We start from the raw sequence: 22,500 nt of genomic DNA, 5'->3' as shown, positions 1-22,500 counted from the left end.
GAAAAGGTAGTGGTTATAATTATCAGGTTGGCATTTTGTTTCAATGCACATGAGCAGCCATAATGGGAAGAAATCGGGCCTCTTCCTTATACTTCCTTCACATATACAGTGAACAGGTGTTACCAATGATACACTAATAGCTTTAGTCATCATATACAGTATCGCTTATAGTTTTCATTCAGCTTCCATGTAGTTTTCGTCAGTGGGAAAAGGTAGTGGTTATAATTATCAGGTTGGCATTTTGTTTCAATGCACATGAGCAGCCATAATGGGAAGAAATCGGGCCCTCTTCCTTATACTTCCTTCACATATACAGTGAACAGGTGTTACCAATGATACACTAATAGCTTTAGTCATCATACAGTATCGCTTGTAGTTTTCATTCCGTTTCCATGTAGTTTTCGTCAGTGGGATAAAAGGTATATAGTCGACGTGATATAGTATAGAAGTGATATTTATATAATACTATAGCGGATAATGAGCTCCCAGCCGCCCAGCTGTCATGATGACTTCCTGCATTTGTGTGTGTGTGGCGCGAACTGAGCATGCTCAGTACAGGCCGCGCAGAGACAACAATGGGACCAATAAGGTTTTGTGTGGGAGCAAGCAGAGAGAGAGAGAGAGAGAGAGAGACATGACCTTGACTCCCTCCCAGAGAGAGAGAGAGAGAGAGAGAGAAAGAGAGAGACAATGACCTTGACTCCCTCCGTGTGGGTGAGCTTTACGTCCTGAAGTCATGTTTCAGACCACACTGTATTTATATAGAATGCTTTGGAGGGATTCTTTTTTTGTCACACATGTCCTTCGCGTCCATCCATGTCAACGGTCAGGAGATGACATTGTGGTGATATTATATTATATTAGTACATCTCTATTATCTATTATTCAACAATAGACGTCTACCTATTCTATATACAGTATATATAGGCCTCTGTTTCGCTGTCTGGCCGCCTCTCGCAATAATACACTCTGAACCCCTGATTGCTCCCGATGTGCAGGTTGGTGCCTTGCAATGTTTCCTCCACCATCGCTATGTGTGAATGTGTGTGTGTGTGTGTGAATGGGTCTATTATGTAAAGCACCTTGGATAAAAGTTGCTATATATATACTGTAAATGCACCATTCATTTACCATTTAAATGAACCATTCTCTCTCTCTCTCTCTCTCTCTCTCTCTCTCTCTCATATATGCCGTATTGTTGTATTAAGTATTACCAGTGATATCGCCAGCATTGTTTTAGGGACAATAGTGCTTTTGTCCTGAGAGGAGTCGACACTTCCGTTTTCCAGACCTTTCTCTTGACCCTCCGACCCGTCCATTCTCCCAGACACGGTGCGACCGGACCCCGGCGCCCGTTCTCTAACATTATTTTGACCTGCTGACATGAATTTGGGGGAAATGAATCCACCAATTCACATGCAGCCATATAAACAAAACGAAACAAGTCAATGTCATGAATGAGTGAGTGAACGAATGGACTGACGAAATGAATGAATGAATGAACTAGATAAAGGTCCCCTCGGGGACACAGGTCTCCACCAGGCCAGGTCAGGTTGTGGCCTCCTGGTGGCGCTATAATAGGCCAATGTGAAAAGGGTGCCAAATTTCTTCTCGCGCCTTGGATGACAATGGATGATTTGAGGGCATTTTGTGAAAAGGGTGGGATATATTCCTCGGCCTATAGTAGGGAGGTCTGTGAAAGATTTCACGTATAAATTGCACGCTGCGTTCATGATTTGAGGCATTTTGTTCCAAAAAATGTGCTTTTTTGCAAAATTCCACCTGTTGGTGGCGCTATAACAGACCGCAATGTGAAAAGGGTGGGATATATTCCTCGGCCTATAGTAGGGAAGTCTGTGAAAGACTTCACGTAAATGATTTGAGGCTTTTTTTCCCTTCAAATGGGCCAATGAATCCTGCAAACTTTGAAAGCCAGCATGGAATATGAAATATCGGACAGATCCGTCTTGAACACATGACTAGAGATAGTGTGTGTAACGATTTGCGGGATTTTTGGACAGAATGTGGAGAAAACACACACACACACACACACACACACACACACACACACACACACACACACACACACACACACACACACACACACACACACACGGACACACACACACGGACACACACACACGGACGGAGTGCAAAACATACTCTCTCCCCATGCCTTCGGCCTGGTGGAGTAGACAATGAAATAATTAATGAATGAATGAATGGATGTACAGAAACCATTTCTACTCGGCATTGTTCAGGGAAATGGAATAAGTTAATATTTCACAGGGCGCCCGCTGGCCTATATAGCGGTCCAGGCGCATATAGCATACCACATCATACTGTATATAGGTATGTTGAGGACTGTATAAGGTATAACGTGACACATAGGTTAGGTAAGGCAAGGTCACGGTTATGAAGGAGCCTTTTGAAACATGTGCTTCTTCAATGTGCTGCACAGATAGCGTAACACAACATCCACACCGTTCCATTCCATTGTATTGTACTGTATCGTATTGTATTTCTGCCGTGCAGGTCTGTTGAGGACTGTGAGGTAAGATACTGTGATTTGATTTGGATTTGATTTATTTTTTAGCACAGTATATGAACGGTACAAAAGTGATGATATACGTATAGAAAATAAAATAAAAAAAGTGGCAAGAAGCCCAAATAAGGGCATTTTAAAGAACATGATTTGAATGCAATACAATACGGCTGTACACACACGGACGGACACACACACACACACGCGGACGGAGTGCAAAACATACTCTCTCTCCCCATGCCTTCGGCCTGGTGGAGACAATGAAATAATGAATGGATGGATGGATGGATGGATGGATGGATGGATGAATTAATGGATGGATGGATGGATGGATGGATGGATGTACAGAAACCATTTCTACTCGGCATTGTTCAGGGAAATGGAATGAGTTAATATTACACACAGGGTGCCCGCTGGCCTATATATAGCGGTCCAGGCGCATAGCATATACCACATCATATAGGGCTGGTATATAGAGCAGGCCGTCCAATGATCCCAGGGGGTCGGCGGTTCGAATCCCCGGGCTACCGCGGGCTCCTCATGTCGAAGTGTCCTTTGCGGGGCAAGACACTGAACCCTATATAATACATTGCCCTCCGGTGAGTCGGTCGGTGTGAGCTCGCCACCGTCGGTGTGTGTGTGAGTGTTCAATGTCGGAAGTGAGGACGCTGCAGGCGTCGACTGTCCGCCGCTTCACCTCGCAACGTGTATGAATTGATTAACCATTGTATAAAGCGCTTTGAGCACTTGGAAAAGCACTATTAAAATGCAATTCATTATTATTATTATTATTATTATTACTCCCCCAGACCTGCCAATTGATTATTGATGACTTACAGTAGTCGCCGGTCCACCTTTCACAGTCAGTTTGCACTCTCATCTCATCTGACATTTTTTCCACACAATCTCCATATAGGCGTTTTCCACACTGCACGAGGACTTATACACACAGACAGTTATAACGATGCCGTATACACTGATAACGGATATCGCATACTAAGGGGCGGGGGATGTATATTTCTGATTTTCATTGTTCCCAACTTGCATCGTTCCCAAGTAGGCGGGGCCGACGGATACAGGTGTTAGTATTGTGTAATATACGGACAGATCGAGTCCCCCGCCTGAGCTGTCACCTGTTTCCACATGCTCCGGGCGTACGTGTCACATGTGTGTCCCCTTGTTCACGTGTGTGTGTGTGTGTGTGTGTGTGTGTGTGTGTGTGTGTGTGTGTGTGTGTGTGTGTGTGTGTGTGTGTGTGTGTGTGTGTGTGTGTGTGTGTGTGTGTGTGTGTGTGCGTGTGTGCGTGTGTGTGTGTGTGGGCTCTGCACTGAGTTCTGAGAGAGAGAGAGAGAGAGAGAGAGAGAGAGAGAGAGAGAGAGAGAGAGAGAGACCTTTTAACAAAGCCTTCATTTAATTTTTTTGTGTACACTCACATATTCTTCAGGACATTTCTAGAAATCACATGCTTTGGGTATACTTACAATAATATTAAAAAAACATGTTTTTCCTTCTCTTAAAGAGATAAAAAAAACAGTGATTCTTGCTCAATGCTATATACACAAGAGGTATACTCATGTCCCCACATCTCAACGAACTGTTCTAGATACTAGAAATCAGTTCATAGCAGGCAAACTCTATTCTGAGACGAGCTGTTATGTTATCAGTCCTTTTGCCATGAGTTCTGGGTCTATACTGACCCTGCTCCTTGCATTTTGTTCCTCCTAGTGAGCCAGGTGCTAATCTTCACCTGCGCAAGTAAAAAAAAAAGTTCAGCAGGCCCACTCGTCTCTTTTGTGATGCTTTGTTGTATACTTTGGGCCCAAAAATAAACATTTTGTCATTTAGCTCACACACACACACACACACACACACACACACACACACACACACACACACACACACACACACACACACACACGCACACGCACACACACATGCACAGCACAGCACAGGACACAGGACACATGACCTGGTCTAGCCTGCATGCTGTCAGCAGGTATGTTGAGGTATAACGTAACATATAGGTTAGGTAAGGCAAGGTCACGGTTACGAAGGAGCCTTTTGAAACATGTGCTTCTTCAATGTGCTGCACACAGAGCGTATAACGACATCCACACCGTTCCATTGTACTTCTGCATGTGCTGCAGGTTTGACTGTGAGATAAGATACTGTATTTGATTTGGATTTGATTCATTTTTTAGCACAGTATAGTACAAAAGAGAAGATATACGTAGAAAATAAAAGAAAATAAAGTGCATGCATGCTGGGACGAGGCAAGAAAGCCCAAATAAGGGCATACACGAGGCCTCAACCTGTACAACAAAACATTTGAAAGATGCAATACATATAGTTTACAGATAATAGATTGCGTATAAAGAAAACATTACAGTGGTAAGTAACTATACTGCAGTGGTTCTCAAACCTTTTCGTGTCAAGGACCCCCACATTGATGTCCATATAGCCTGCGGACCCCCCATTAGAAATGATATGACTCCCCCATAAAGAGAAAGGTTTTTTTACGTCTTCTCAACTTTGGGAACCTGCACTGCCTGTAAGGTACATTAAGGACAACATGGGAAACCATTCTGTTTATCTGTCTCGAAGCTATTATACGGTATAGGATATAGGTATTGAGGTAAGGTGAGTTGAGGTTTCAAAACAAGTGCTACACGAGGAAGTAATTGGGTGCAGAGGAGGATAAAAAGGAGCTGCACGCGCACACACACACGCACACACACACACGCACATGCACACGCACAGTCGCACACACACACGCACCATTCCATTGTGTAGTGTGTGTGCTGTCTGTCAGTCTGTATAGAGGTCTGCTCAGGTCTATATATCTGCAGGGTGTATGCCGAGGTCTCCTTTATGTGTGTGTGAGGCCTGTAGTGAGTGTGCGTTTTATTCCGTCCTTTCACTTCTAATTCTAATTATGTACGAAACCAACCGCGTGAATAAGAGTCTCACCTCACCTGCAATTGATTGACTGGCTCTTCCTTAAGGTGTATATTATACTGCAGTCATGCATTGAGGTCTGTGAGCTCTATAACTGTTATGGCAGTGCAGTTCATTGAGGTCTGTGAGCTCTGGCTGGCTCTTAAGGCAGTGCAGTGCATTGAGGTCTACATGAGCTCTAACTCTTAAGGTATAGTGCCGTGCATTGAGGTCTGTGAGCTCTAACTGTTAAGGTATTGCAGTCGGTGCATAAAGGTCTGTGAGCTCTAACTGTTAAGGTATTGCGGTCGGTGCATTGAGGTCTGTGAGCTCTAACTCTTAAGGCAGTGCAGTGCATTGAGGTCTGTGAGCTCTAACTGTTAAGCTAGTGCAGTGCATTGAGGTCTGTGAGCTCTAACTGTTAAGCTAGTGCAGTGCATTGAGGTCTGTGAGCTCTAACTGTTAAGTTAGTGCAGTGCATTGAGGTCTGTGAGCTCTAACTGTGTAACTGTTTAAGCGTTGCAATGTGTTTTGAGCTTGTAGATGTGCAATCTTTGCCTAATGTTCCTGATGTTCCTGAGTTTCCCCGGCCGGACGTATAGCGCGTGGAAGCCAGAAACACGTTATTCCGACCAGTTCCTTTCCCCTCCATCAGGCGCCCCGGCTGGCCAGGGGGGAGGTAGTTTTAGAGACCAGGATTACTGCATGTTTTTCGTGAGGGTACGTATACCCTAGGAGACATGGGGAGAACATGCAAACTCCACACAGAAAGGCCCTTTCGACAACCTTTAATTGTCTTTCAATCTTCCATTTATGTCTCTCTCAAATCACAGAACGTTTCTCGTCGTCCGCGATGACCACCAGGCCGGATGCTAATTTACCTGATTGCCACCGCTTCCTAAGAATGCATCTCTCGAATCAACACAATGTCTTTTTGCTGGACATCCATCCGCTCCGCCATAAAAACAGACATTGTGTGATTTGAGACAGATCGGCAGATCATGAGCCGTAGATCAACCTTCCTCTTATGAGTGCGAGGCTCTTTTTTCACGTCTCGTTTTAATGGCACACACGCATAGCAGCAATTTGCAGTTCTATTCCGTTGATTGCTTCTAAAAATATAAACACTATAGTGGAACATTTTGTGCCACTATTACGTTGTGACATGATGTTCTGTTCTGTTCTGTGCACTGAGCTAACAATCTTCAGCACTACAATCCTTATCATTGTTTTGTTCATAGTGTTTTTTGTTTCATACAGTGATCTGACAGACCAGTGCATGGTTTCCAACCCTGTTCTTATCATAGAGGCCCATTATCAATTCAGCAATTGAGCCACGGTGAGATTTTAGCCTCTTTTGAGTTTAGACCCAAAACTAAAGAACATCTTGTCATCGTTGGATACGATTTTGTCCTCAACTCCATGCTGTATTGACGTTGGTACTTGTACATTAAGTATTGCAGATGTTTAACAAAACTTGTTGTTTAACTCTTTAGAGTGTAAAATGAAACAACATGTGCTTGTAGATCGGCTATTTGAACTATTTTAAAAGGGTTTTCAAAATGGCAAAAATGGCAAATAACTTGTTTAGTGTCACGTTCCGGTGGTGTGGTAATCGAGGACCCAAATGCAGGACAGCCAGCAGACAGAGTTCAACATCCAAGATTGGGTGGTTTATTACAATAACTGGGGAAAACGTCACAATAAACACTGAACTGAACAAGAAGTGACACCAAACAATGACTGGACAAGGACTGACTGGGGAACGAGACTATAATATACACAAGAGGGCTGATTAGTGATTACAACATGAGAAACACCTGGGGAAGACAACATAGAACCAAAACAACTAGAAGATAACATAGAAATAAAAGAGCTAGACAGGCAAAGTGATTGTGACTGTGACAGTTTAGGGATCGAAAGTAATATAAAGGGGTGGCGAAATATATAGCCCTATTTCTACGGTATGTTGTGGTATTGATACTTTTTTTATTTTTGATCATAATTAAGACCCACTTACTGAATGTCCGGTCTCCAGGTTTTCTTCAGAATGTGTACGGCAACTTCTTTACTATATGACACTATATGGCACATAATAGTCCAACTATAGAACTAGTGGTTGTCAAATGTTTTATTTGCAAGGACCCCCTTAACTCTGAGAGTGTTCAAATGGAACCAAATGGACCCGCAAGGGCTATCTATGTACTGTATGTGTTTCTGGTAATACTATGTATTGTCCTCTCATTCGGTATGTCAGTGGCAAAAATGGAACGTTGACAAAGATGTCCACCACAAGCCAACATGGCGACGACCCCTGCGTACTAAGTACTTCCACACATCTTAATTTTGGCCACTGGTCGTTGGAATGACCGGCAAGCCTATAGGCTACAATAATTATTGGCCTTGAAAGTTCCTTTGAGAAGTTTCAAAAGGATGCATCTTAAATGCACAGTCCAACACCTGCACATGTTCGGACGTGTACTAGCCTTGGCACATGTAGGCCCATATATCTGTTCATAATGTACATTGTGTATATATGTTGTATGCACTTTGTATAGGTTTCTGGAGGTATGTCATGGATGTATTATTTGGCTGGTTGTGTAATTTAAACATGCTCGATGTATCATTGAAGTGTAATTTCTCTTGGCCAGTTCCCACTTGCAAAAGAGACTCATGAGTCTCAATGTGTTTTTATACTCGTTGAATAAAGGTTAGATATAATTAAAATAAACTCCACAGCTGTGTGTGCAGTTGTGGAGACACACACATCCTGCGCTATTTTTAGTAACATTCACTGGTCCCACTGACGAAAGCAAACAACTGCTAGCTTAGCTTAGCGCTATATGAGACAGCGTGGCTAATCAATTAGTGCTACACAGCAGCAGCTGTGTGTGTGTGTACATGTGTGTGTGTGTGTGTGTGTGTGTGTGTGTGTGCGTGCATGTGGCAGGAGGAAAGTCATTAAAAACACATTCTGCATCAGTTGACTTGAGGTCATTTCCTCTGTGAGTCAAAATTCATTCCACATTGTACTGTACTGTACTGTACTGTACTGTACTGTACTGTACTGTACTGTACTGTACTGTACTGTACTGTACTGTACTGTACTGTACTGTACTGGTTCTCAACCTTATCAGGCCGCGACCCCCCCAAAATAATCCTATTTGAACTGGGGTAGTAGGATGGCCCGCAAACACACACACACACACACGCACACACACCCGCACACACACACACACACACACACACACACACACACACACACACACACACACACACACACACACACACACACACACACACACACACACACACATACACACACACACAGAGAGTGTGTCTCTGTTGACTGCATTGACCAGGTGTCAATACAGTTTTATGTATGTAGTCTCTCTCTCTCTCTCTCTCTCTCTCTCTCTCTCTCTCTCTCTCTCTCTTCCTGCCAGGTGTTCTGTCATTCGTCTTGAGTGACTTGCTCAGGTGCTGACCCCTCAATGACCCCTGCACCTCCCCTAATATCGCCCTCTCTCTGTGTGTGTGTGTGTGTGTGTGTGTGTGTGTGTGTGTGTGTGTGTGTGTGTGTGTGCGCACACGTGCGTGCGTGTGTGTGTGCATCAGAGTGAGCGAAAGGTCAAGAGGTTAAAGGTCAAAGGGAAAGCAGTGAAGTTGAGAACATCCCTCCATTTCTCTGCTGTCACTTCCTGTCCGTGATGACATCATCAGAGAGTGTGTGTGTGTGTGTGTGTGTGTGTGTGTGTGTGTGTGTGTGTGTGTGTGTGTGTGTGTGTGTGTGTGTGTGTGTGGGTGTGTGTGTCCGTGCATGTACTGCAACTGCAAGTCCATGTACATGCACGCCTCCATGCGTGCACGTCACACACTGCACATGTCTATGTGTGTATCTGCATGTGCATGCATCCGTGCATGTGTTGTGTGCATAATATACTGCATTTGTGCGTGCGTGCATGCACGTGTTCTTGCGTGAGTGCATGTGCATACGTGCATTGCACGTGCTTGTGAGCATGTGCGTATATATAACTGCATGTCTGCTTCTGTGCATGTGTCCGTGCATGCGTGCGTATACTGCATGTTTGCAATTTTGCGTGCATGTGTGCATACTGCAAGTGTGTGTGTGTGTGTGTGTGTGTGTGTGTGTGTGTGTGTGTGTGTGTGTGTGTGTGTGTGTGTGTGCATGTGCAATGTGTGCTTCTGTGCATGTTTCCGTGCATGTGTGTACCGTTAGTGAGCGTCGCGCCTGTCACAGAACATGCGCGGCAGATCAAGTTCAGTCAGGAAACTGAACATGATCATAATTGAGCCGCCTCAGCGTCACGTTCTCATTCACATGATTCACTTCATCCAATCACACGCTCATTCCAGCTTCATAGATACCGGCTATTTAAACTGGAAGTTTATACACTGCTCATCCTGCTTGCTTGCTTGCTGCTTCACACCCTGATACTGCTGCGCTGTCGTTGTCTGCTTAAGCCTTTGCTGCTCACCCTCCTCCACCCATGCAGCTACCATCACCTGTCGTTTTGGATCTGCTGTTTCGGTATACGGGCAGTGGCGTTATGGTGTTTTTTTTGTTTTTTTACTGGTATATACCACAGCGTTTTAATGACGCCATGTGCACGCGTGCACGCATGTGCGCATCACAGAACAGCTGATGTAGCCTGCCTATTGTTAAATAATAGTGTAGAGAGTTTTAGTCACAAACACAAAAGTAGACATAGAATAGTCAGACAACTTTACTTGCGAGCGTGCGTTGTTGTTGTTTTGTTGTTTTTCTTCTTTGTAATTGTTTGTTTGGTCCAAAATATTGTGTTTATTGTCATGGCTTGTCACGACTGGAGTTGGCTTTGTCCGCGGCGTAAGCCTTTATTGCCATGACATGTAAACAAGTCAGGGATTTGGTGGGACAGCATGCGTGCAGTTATACAACATTATGGGACAAGTGCAAAACAGGACAAGACAGGCAGTGCAAAAACAACATGCATAATAAAGACATAACAAAGTGAAAGAGATATAGTCCTGCATATCAGCAGCACTCTGAGTGAGTGGCGTGGAGGGAGGATAGAAGGGGGTCAAGGGACGACGACGAGTCGACACCATAGCATCATTGAAGAGCCTGACTTTATATAGCCATGGGGAGAAAGCTGTCTTAATGTCGGGGCCTTCTCCACAGTCTTTAGAGAGCGCAACCTCCCGCCTGAGGGAAGGCGGTGGCGCAAAGAGAGACTGTGGCCTGGGTGTGCACTAGGGTCAGCCATGATGATCAAAGCCCGGCTATACTTCTAAACAGGGCCTTAAGAGATGGGGAGGTGGGGGGGGGGGGGCAAAGGCATAGTGCATGGGTCCGTGCATTTGTGCGTACTGCATGTGTGTGTGTGTGTGTGTGTGTGTGTGTGTGTGTGTGTGTGTGTGTGTGTGTGTGTGTGTGTGTGTGTGTGTGACTGTGTGTGACTGTGTGTGTGCGTGCATGTGTTTGCCGGTGTGTGCGCCAGTGTTGATTTCGTCAGCTTAAAACTAAGACGAATAATGTTCGTCGACTACACCTTTTTCCACTGACGAAAACTAAATGGAGACTATACAGTATATGAAAACTAAGCTGTGATGACTAAAACTAAGACTAAATATGCCGACGATTCCGTCAACAAATAAAAACTAAAATGTTAGGAAGGGACTATAGTGGACAAGAGATCCACTATAAGTAGTTTTACAATTAGTTGCATGCTGAACATAGCAGATCTACAAGCCCACAATGTGGGTGTTTTGAGCTTGTATAGATCGGCTATTTTCAGCAAGTGAAAAAAACAGTCACATTACGACGCCAAATTACATTTTGTTGGACTAAATCAACTGTAGATTTAGTCGACTGAAACACTAAAACACTAAAGTGCGCGTGTCCCTTGCCTGCATGCACAAGTGGAAATAGCAGATCTACAAGCTCGTAGCGCGCCACTCTACGAGCTTGTATAGGTCTGCTATTTTTTTTTATCGTGAAAATGTGGCACAAATCTCTGAATATATATTCTTTCAGAAGACTTTTTTAATATATATTTCGACGTCAGGCCTATATAAATGGGTTTCACGGTGCAGACAGAACAGACGTCTGTCTCCATGACGGCAGCAGATATAGTATTATCTGAATGCCTATATATAACGCTGTAACTGTATAACACACACAATGGAGTTATAGTGAACGAAATGCTCAGGAGAAACAGGATATGCAGCACGGAATCCATCCATCCATGGCATAATATAGACGAGTGACTATATAACACGGGCACGTGTTTCCGTGTGACTTTGTGGCTGCATGAAGACTTCCTGCACTCTCTTTGTTTGACAGAGAATGAACAGGGTCAGTATAATATCAGCAGCTCCACGTTTCTACTTAGACGCGCCGCGCAAAAACAGCTGAGACCCGCGGAGATATTTAAAGAGTCAACAGCTGTGTGTGTGTGTGTGTGTGTGTGTGTGTGTGTGTGTGTGTGTGTGTGTGTGTGTGACTGTGCGTGCGTGCGTGTGCGCGATATACGCTGATTGTATCATGAAGGCATGCCATTGATTTTGTGAACGATATAAGCTTAACTATAGGTACAGTTATAGGCCGGATGATTTAATATAAATGAGGGGTCGACACTGCACGCCAGAGCTCTCACATCACACAGTGTTCTTTTGGCTCAACTAAGGAATAACCTGCAGTGTCTATATACGTCCCCGGACGAGGGGCGTCGACTTATCTTCACTTGGCAGAATGGCAATAATTATTACACAGGTTCAAGGCCTATATATTCATACATACACCCCGTTTATAAGGTGAGCACCAAAACGGTGGTCACCTTAATAATAATAATAATCTTTATTGACCCGAAGGATATTGGTCTTCACAGTCTGTTCAAACGCCCACATCAAAAACAACACATACCTGTAGCACATAACACCAATAAGACAATACAAAAAGATGAGGTCCCCACTGTGTACAGAACCATCCCATCATTATACTGTACATGTACGACGTTGTATACAGAACCATCAGTTTGTTTAATTGCTGAGGGGGGGAGTATTAATACGCTGGAGTATATGAATAAGCCTTCAGTGCGCTCTGGCTCTTGATACATGTCCACACGACCACACCAAAGCCAAGCGAGCGTCGCAATCACAAATGAATGCACCGGAAAATTATGTCTATAAATCTCCCTCTACACTACAGACATGTGCCCACCCCCCAAATACACGTAATGCCGTTATAGCGAGGTGAGATTACACATAAGGAATGAAAGAGAGAATCACGTATGCTGTAACAATATACATATTATTATACAATGTCCAGTGAGGTGTGTCACGGCACACCTGTTTCAAAAGGCACTGGAGGTCGAAGGTGCGTCAGCAATGCCCAGCAGGAGTATACCAGCACCTGTATCTGATATATAAGCTAAATAATAAGAACAATACGAGGCATATAGGAACCACCATAGCACCAGCATTACACTATATTGTGTGTGTAGTGCGTGTGTGTGTGTGTGTGTGTGTGTGTGTGTGTGTGTGTGTGCGCGAGCGAGTGCGTGCGTGTGCATGTGCATGCGTGCTACAGAGTGTAGCTAACGCTAGCCTGCATCTAAAAGCAGAGGAGTTTGTACAGTGCTTAATTGTCACACACAGAATAAGTCGGTTGTGTACTGGAAGGCCTCGTTGCTCACCGGTCAGTGGGAAAAGTTGAATAATAATAATAATAATAATAATAATAATAAAAGAAGAAGATTACCTGCAGGGCAGTGGGCCCCATGAGAAGAGACCACCACGCACATGACATAATTAAACCCTGGAGCAATGGCCTGCGTCTGCATCACAGATATAATCCCCTGTACGTGGCTAATTTATTCTCTTAGTTTGTTTGTTTGTTTTTATCTTCCATTTGTGCCTCTCTTCCAAATCACAGAGCGTTTTTTTTTGGCCTTTCTTTATCTGTGACGACAACCAACGGCTGGATGATGTAAATGAGTGTCACATGCATGCAAAGCTCTCAAATCACACCGTGTTCTTTTGGCTATATCCAAAAAACAAACATTGTGGGATTTCAAAACGTATACAGGCATGAAACGGAAGATTAATTAAGACTGACGTTTCAAAAATTGCGAATTGGCACAGAATTGGCATTCTGTAACACCCTTACAGAACTGAAGTAGATGAAGTGCCCCTCGGGGGCACATGGTCTCCACCGGGGCAGGTCACGTTGTGGCCTCCTGGTGGCGCTATAATAGGCCAATGTGAAAAGGGTGACATTTCTTCTTACGCCTTGGACGGCAATTGGATGATTTGAGGCATTTTGAAAAGGGTGGGATATATTCCTCAGCCTAGTAGGAAAGTCTGTGAAAGACTTCACGTAAATTGCACGCTGCATGATTTGAGGCATTGTGTTCCAAAAATCCACCTGTTGGTGGCGCTATAACAGACCAATGTGAAAAGGGTGGGATATCTTCCTCGGCCTAGTAGGAACGTCTGTGAAAGATTTCACGTGAATGATTTGAGGCTTTTTCAAATGGGCCAATCCTGCAAACTTTGAAAGCTAGCCAATTATAGTTAGCCAATTATAGGATGGAATATGAAATATCGGACAGATCTGTCTTGAGCACATCATGACTATAGATATACTGTGAAAATGATTTGCGGGATTTTTGGACAGAATCTGGAGGAGTACTGTAAAAAATAAATAGTTTTTCAAAAGTCGGCCTCCTGGTGGCGCTATAACAGGCCGTTATATCGCCTCATCGGTTCATCGTTGGCATCCAGGGAGTGTGTGCGCAAAGTTTGCCATCGACCGGGTTAACGGTGCCGGAGATTAGCTGTACACAGACGGACAGACGGACAGACGGACGGACAGATGGACACACACACACACACACACACACGGACGGAGTGCACAACATACTCTCTCCCCATACCTTCGGCCTGGTGGAGACAAGCGGGCTCTGAGAAGAGACCACAGCCTACATCAAATAAACCCTGGATCACTGGCCTCTGTGTGTCTGCATGCATCACAGTCAGACAAAAACCCCGAAAGCCATTATCCTCTACGTGGCTAATTTGTTTCACTATAGTTGTTGTTTTTTTTTATCTTCCCATTTTGTGCCTCTCTCTCCAAATCACAGAACGTTTCGCAGCCTTTATCTGTGACGACAACCAACCAACGGTGCCGGATGATGCAAATTACGAGTGTCACATGCAATGCAGAGCCTCTCAAATCACACAGTGTTCTTTTGGCTGCTATATCCACACAAAAAGAAAAACATTGTGTGATGGGATTTGAAACGTAGGCACATGGATACGGAAGATTCATTTACGTCTCTCTCTCTCTCTCTCCCTCAGTCTGACTCTGACCCTGCAGTGGAGTCAGACAGTCAGTGTTCCAGTATGTTATTTCGGGTCGTCGCTTTGGAAGTGTTTTTGTTTTCTTGTACTTTTTCGTGTGTGTGTGCGTGTGCGTGTGCGTGTGTGTGTGTGTGTGTGTGTGTGTGTGTGTGTGTGTGTGTGTGTGTGTGTGCGTGCGTGTGTGTGTGTGTGTAGGATAACATTTCCTGCTTAGCCCCTGGTGGACGTCATCAGGTCTCGGAGCTAGCCTCGGGGGGTGAAGAGCATAATTTGCCTCATCCTGAAACTGTGGCAGAGAGAGACGTTTATCTGTGATGCCAGTGTTGGTTTCGTCCGACTAAAACTCAAGACGGAAAATGTCCGTCGACTACCTTTTTCTCGTTTACAACTAAGCCATGATGACTAAAACTAAATATGTTGACAATTTCATCAACAAATAAAAACTAGACTACAATGTTGGGACTATAGTGGACAAGAGATCCAGTATAAGTAATTGCCTCCACCAGGCCGAAGGCATGGGGGAGAGAGTATGTTTTGCATTCCCTCTGTTTTTTGATTGATTGATTGAAATATTTTTTTAACAGTTTGCAGAATTACAGTACATTTCAAGCACAAACTCACTACAAAGACTGTTAACTGTGAGTGGACGACCCAATTAAGCATTACACTTGTTTACAACAGGGTCCACCATGTTCAATTCATCGAAACATTTAGAGACGTACAAATAGACACTTCTATAAAGTTAAAGAACGGAACAGGAATTCATCATAAAGGAAGCAAAAAGGGAAAAGAAACATATGTGTGTGTGTTTTAGCTATACTCTAACTGCATCATCCGTATACAACTTATGCATGCTCACTCCCTAGAGGCCATGGAAAAACATTGTCCCTTGCATCCATCCCTCCACATCTGCCGGTTATAGCGCCACCCACCATGAGGCCATAGTTTCGGCAAAACACATGTTAGTCGCACAGACTTCATCCAAATCTCACGCAAATCGGTGCACACGATCTCTGTGGTATAGTGTAGTCATGTGACCAAGACGAGTCTGTTGGATTTTCAGATGGGGCCGAACGCAGATCATTCTGGGGGTTCTTGACGTGAAAAAGGTTGACATAGAAACATATGGGTTTTCAGAAAACTAAAACGTTTTTTAGAAGCCCTTGTTTTTTTTTAAAAATGGGTTAACCTTAGATGACAAATCCACTGAGACACGGACCTCCACTCTCCGCGGGCGCGGAGCGCTCTGAGGTGAGAGTGTTCATATAGGAGAGAGAGACAGATGAGAAAGTTCTCAGCATGTGACTCGCCAGCGAGTTTTTCTTGTTGTGGTTCCGTTCCCACATGAAAGACAAATGAAAAGTATGTATAACTTGGGTGCAGTAAATAACTGTGTGTGTGTGTGTGTGTGTGTGTGTGTGTGTGACTCACAGTGTTGGGTTCTTTGGTGTGAACAACATCACAGCAAACGTTCCCAGAAGGAAGGATTCATTTAATTGATCAAATCAGCTGCACACGCACGCACACACACACACACACACACGCACGCACACACACACTCCGATGACAGAGGAGCAACCTGCATGCAAGGCACCAACCTGCGCATCGGAAGCAATCAGGGGTTCAGTGTCTTGCTCAAGGACACTTTGACGCTAACTCTGGGGGGAGCCCACAGGGTTCGAACTGGCAACCTTGCGGTTTCCATCCAGCCACTCTACCCCCTGAGCCACTATACCGTAATCTATACCATTAGTGATCATTATTGCTATCATTCCATCTGAGGGTGCTCTGGTGCAGCGGTGGTAAAGTGGTAAAGTTTCATTAAACACTGCAAGGCTATACCCAAGTACAATTTTGAGGTATCATAGGCTAATTGTGTTGGGCGGGAGGAGTAGGAGGATGAAGGCTCTACGGCGTCCTCCCGGTGGAGGCTCCTCACTGGCAGGTGGGATGCAACAGCCGTGACAACTCGTGCGTGCGTGCGTGGTAAATGGTGCATTTATATAGCGCCTTTATCCAAGGCGCTTTACATAGATTGTGCATTACATTCACCCATTCACACACACACATTCATACACCGATTGCGGCAGAAGCCATGCAAGGTATACCAACCAGCACATCGGGAGCAATTTGGGGTTCAGTGTCTTTGCCCAAGGACACCTCGACATGTAGACAGGAGGAGGAGCCGGGATTCGAACCGCCGACCCATGGATCATTGGACGACCTGCTCTACCTCCTGAGCCACAGTCTCGTGCGTGCGTGCGTGCGTGCATGCGTGAGTCGAGGAATCAATTGGCAGAGAGAAAAAGCGACATTCATAATTTAATATCACGCCGCTATATGCCATATATATCATCTTATCTTGTTTCATCTTATCTTATCGTCTCATAATCATCATCTTAGTCACATGGCAGCTGTGGATGACACATGAAAGGCTGCACTCACAACTGTCTGATTACCAACCCGGCTGTGACTCACGCACGCACGCACGCACACGCACACACACACACGCACACACACACACACACACACACACACGCACAAACGCACACACACGCACACGCACACGGTGTCATAATCGTCCTCAGTGTGTAAGTATATTGAGTTGTGAAAGCACATCATTAGTGCGTTATCTCGCTAGTACAAATTAAGATTGTTTGCAGAAAGAGTTCCTGGAAGGGAAACGAGGCGATGTGTCACACACGTGAACAATTAACAGACGACCGACAGCTGGAGAGATGTATACAGATAGATAGATAGATAGATAGATAGATAGATAGATAGATAGATAGATAGATAGATAGATAGATAGATAGATAGATAGATAGATAGATAGATAGATAGATAGATAGATAGATAGATAGATAGATAGATAGATAGATAGATAGATGCTGCCACGTTGTAGCATCATAATACATCAAAACGTTAATGTCAAGCCCCGATATATTTTTTTGGTATGTCTGGTTTAGATATTTTCGTTTAGTGTTGGTGTGGGAGGGATCACCACTATAGTCTAGTTATGGCTCATTGTTTGGATATGGTTTAGTGTACCATTTGGTCTTTGTTTAGGTTTTGTTTAGTGTACCGTTTGGTCTCTGTTTGGCTTTAGTTTAGTGTACCGTTTGGTCTCTGTTTGGCTTTAGTTTCTATAGGGTATTGTTTTGGTTTTGGTGGTTTTTAGATAAGAAGGGCCGGGGTGTGCCGCATGCAGCCTAGTCTGGAAGCTCCAACGCCTCTCGGTTTTGCCTTTTATTTTGAACTTGGGATTTTGGTTTTATTCTGTCTTTTCATAAAGCCTTGTTGTTTGGCGACACCAGGTCTCTTAATTGGCGTTGTTCTCGTTTCATAATGTTTCTGTCTCCGGCTGAACCCAAAATGGATGTTTAGAGAGACGTAACGTTATTTATTTACATGACGACGCTGTCATTATAATGGTACTTTCTAGGAATTTGAAAAAAGGAACCTGTGTTCCATGAATCGTTCCAATGTAGTAATGTTTAGTCGCAACTCGCAAGCTCTTGTTATTTTTTAACCCATATTTTTCATTGGTTAGATATAAAACTCACATGCACTCACTTTCACCATGTGCAGTTGTACCGATTTTGTACTGATTTAATCTACATAATCTCCTTGTAGATTGGCCTTTTTGATGCTTTGTCATTGTGCCAATTGATTTAGGAAAACATTGTTTGAGAGAGTCGATTCACAATTCATAATTTAGGCATTTAGCAGACGCTCTTAATCCAGAGCGACTTACATTAAGCAAGAACAAAAAAGCAGGCAATACATAACATCACATACATACAGTGGAATATCTATATAATGAAACTGTACACGATAAAGTGCTATTCTAGTGCTGTCTACATTAAATGCTATAAGTCTGTATGAAATGCTATATCTAAGTCTACATAAAGTGCTATCTAAAATGCCTGTGAGGTCGTCAGTGCAAGTGATGGAGTCTGAAGAGGTGGGTTTTCAGACTACGTCTCAATCTTGGCCCTATATAGCACTTGCCCTAGCTCCGACGACTTACAGACATATTATGAGTCAATTTTATTATTATTATTATTAAAAACAGGTACAAACAGGTACATGAAGGCCTCGTGTGCCACAAGGCACGTCGTGGATAGGTAACAGGTGAGAGATTCAAACCCACAACCGTGGTGGGCAGGGACTTTATACCACTGAGCGCCTTGAAACCATTTAAATGTCTGATTGAACTTCATGTGGAACCATTACACGATGTGATGTGAGGGGAAGGCTGATTGAAGCACTCACACAGGCCTGTATATATGGCCTGAATCCAATACCGAGCTGGGTGTGACTGACTGAATGAATGCACACCTGTTGTGCATCATTCCATCAATCCAATCCAATGGATGCACTCCAGGTGTGACATATTCAATCTAACACGGGTGGTGCTTATAACCACGCCCCCGGGGCAAGTTAGGTTTTCTGAGGTTAAGGTCAGGGTTAGGATTAGGTTTAGGTATAGTTCTACTGAGGTTAAGGTTAGGGTTAGGTTTAGGTATAGTTCTACTGAGGTTACGGTTAGGGTTAGGTTTAGGTATAGTTCTACTGAGGTTAAGGTTAGGGTTAGATTTAGGTATAGTTTACTGAGGTTAGGTTTAGGTATAGTTTTACTGAGGTTAAGGTTAGGATTAGGTTTAGGTATAGTTTTACTGAGGTTAAGGTTAGGATTTAGGTTTAGGTATAGTTTACTGAGGTTAGGTTTAGGTATAGTTTTACTGAGGTTAAGGTTAGGATTAGGTTTAGGTATAGTTTTACTGAGGTTAAGGTTAGGGTTAGGTTTAGGTATAGTTTTACTGAGGTTAAGGTTAGGATTAGGTTTAGGTACAGTTTTACTGAGGGTTATATAGGGTGTAGGTTGTTTAGGGAGGCTGTCAATCACAGCGACTGGCCAATCGCAGCGCGTCCTTCCTTGCACGAGCCGTGTATAGGCCTTCATGGTATGACGCAACCGAGCTGGGTGTGACTGAATGCACACCTGTTGTGCATCAATCCAATCCACTCCAGATAGAGCAGTCATCCTCACACACACTGTCATGACAGCATGCACACATCACATCTGCTTGAAACATCTCCCTGCCACTCTCTCTCTCTCTCTCTCTCTCTCTCTCTCTGTGTTTGAAGTGTTTGGTTCTGGTGGCCCTGCATGCAGGCAAGTGCTTATCTCCCTGACATTTTACCCATTCAGGACGGGAACCCCCTTTTGTGGTGTTTTAAGCACACTATGTTATACTTTAGCTATTGGAAAATATAGCAGATCTACAAGCTCATAGCACACGCACGCACGCACACAGACACACACCGGACCGCTCAGCTGCGGCCCAATCCCACCAGCTGTTTAAAAACTCGGAAGAGACGCCTCATCCTGTATTCTAGAGGTATTTCAACCAAAACTCCCTTCAAAGCATTTCACCACAGCTGCCTATAATAGAATTTGGTTAAAAAAACTTGTCGTTTAGCTGCACATAGACTATAGTCTCTTGAACACTTACTCTATAGTATACTGTGCTAAAAAGTGCACCTTGCTAAAACGGCGTTTTTCGTCTGGGTTTATATAACTTCAAGGTTCCAGCTTGACAAAGAGCGAGCGTTCTGTTTACAGTACGTATACTTCCAGCATGTGAGCAGCTAAATGCCGCTCGGAATGCCTTTGGTGTAATGATGTCTGATGTGGTGGAATGGAAGCCACAAGGAAAACAACACGCTGTATATCTTGCTTGGAATGTGTGCGTGTGCGTGTGTGCGCGTGCGTGCGCAGCGTGCGTGTGTGTATAGGACTGACTGATCCGTCCGTCCATGCACAGCAGGTGGTGACTGAGTCACACCCAGTCGACAGGCCAAAGTACTTAGTTGCGACTCTGCAGGCCCGGGTTGAAATCATTCGTATATACTCAGTCTGGAAGTGTGCAGGCGTGCTCTCTCTCTCTCGGGGTGAAACCACGGAGAGATTGTTCACAAAGTGAAGGGAGTTATCCGCAAAAACACGCTGACTTGAGAAGTCTCGAAACGAAGCGTTTCACTTGATCAGTTTTTGAGTCTGACAATCCGAGGAAGATTGACGACTGACTGCATGCTGCCGATCTTTATCAATGTCTCCTAAAAACCTCCCCAATCGTCGGTTACATCTGCTGCTGCAGAGAAGAAAAAAAAGATTAGCAATGAAAATGTCGAAGTGAAAACTAAATATTTTGGGCCTTTTTCTGCCGTTATTTGAAAGTGTACACTGCAGTAACCTATATAGCAGCCTATATAGGTGCTTTGACCGCTATAGGCCGGCCTGCAGGGCCTTTCATTGCTATAATCTTATAACCACGTTACCGTATTATGTGAATCGTACCATACATTAGAACTCCTCATATTGACGTCTGAGCTGTTTTGTAGCATACAGTAACACGGTCGAGCCCAGCGTTGGCTCGCAGTTGCAAAACATCATCAGGCATTGAGCTTGTGAGACAAATCAGTCATATTAGTGATATTATGCTGTGACAAGAACTATGATTAAGTATCGTACACATCGCATGTATACCTGCAATGTCAGCCACAATGGAGACAAGCTTCCGCTTTTGTTTGTGACTTGACTTTTAAGGTGCGTTGCATGCTTTTAAATCGACCACGATCATATAATATTCTCTCTGTCCGTCTATGAAAATGAAGCATGGGACGTCCACCACATATTCCTTTTCTTTTTTGAATGCTCCTGAGAACACAAAAAAAAGAGGAGCCATATTACAATTCCATGCGAGAAAGTGCATCCTTTGACCTATAGAACTCACTCAAACGACACATACCTGTATATATTCCCTCCCCCCATTTTTCCAAAATGAAACACGACTATAGTGTGCGAATGGAACCATAACTGGTTCACGAGGACATGCAGAGTTGAGTGCATGCAGTTCTTGATCATTTGCATGTTACAGCGCTAGTGATATATGCACTACGGGGGCATGTCATGCATGCCAGAGAGGAGCTCGGGGCGGGTCACCGGAGATAAGAAAAGGACAGCTGACACGGAGGTTTGAACCTGTTATAGGGACGGACGGGGCCACACACACACACACACACACACACACACACACACACACACTGGAGCCTTAAAAACAGCTTTCCTCCCAAAAACAAACAATCACCGCAGCCTACTGTCTGCTAGTGCACATCAAATAGACGCAGCAACCACACCGTAAATAGGCCTCTGTGGGCCTCCCCCTCTCTCTCTGTGTGTGTGTGTGTGTCTCTCTATCTCTCTCTCTCTCTCTCTCTCTCTCTGTGTGTCCCTCTCTTTGTCTCTCGGGCCAAACTCAATTCGGATTCAAATGAAGGAGCTTTATTGGCACGAGAAAACACACGGTTTGCATCGCCAAAGCAAAAATGTGTGAACTATAAAGTAGCCTATACGAGTCAAAACTCAAACGTACACACAGTGTATGTGCACGGTTGAAAAGGGGGAAGACAGCGCCATGTGTAAATGAGTTTTTCGCTCAGACACCACACATTTCATAGTTCCTCTGCCGGCACTGCAAACTCCTTCTCTGTGTGTGCATTCATTTGCTGTCAGAAAACCGGCGCGGTTTGCATGCATGCTCATATATAGGAAAAGCTGGAAGAAACAATTATTAACGGCG

The sequence above is a fragment of the Protomyctophum bolini genome, assembly GCF_963924005.1.
Source record: "Protomyctophum bolini genome assembly, chromosome: 8".
NCBI lineage: Eukaryota > Metazoa > Chordata > Actinopteri > Myctophiformes > Myctophidae > Protomyctophum > Protomyctophum bolini.
The sequence above is the reverse complement of the archived record's forward strand: the minus strand, read 5'-3'. Positions refer to the sequence as shown.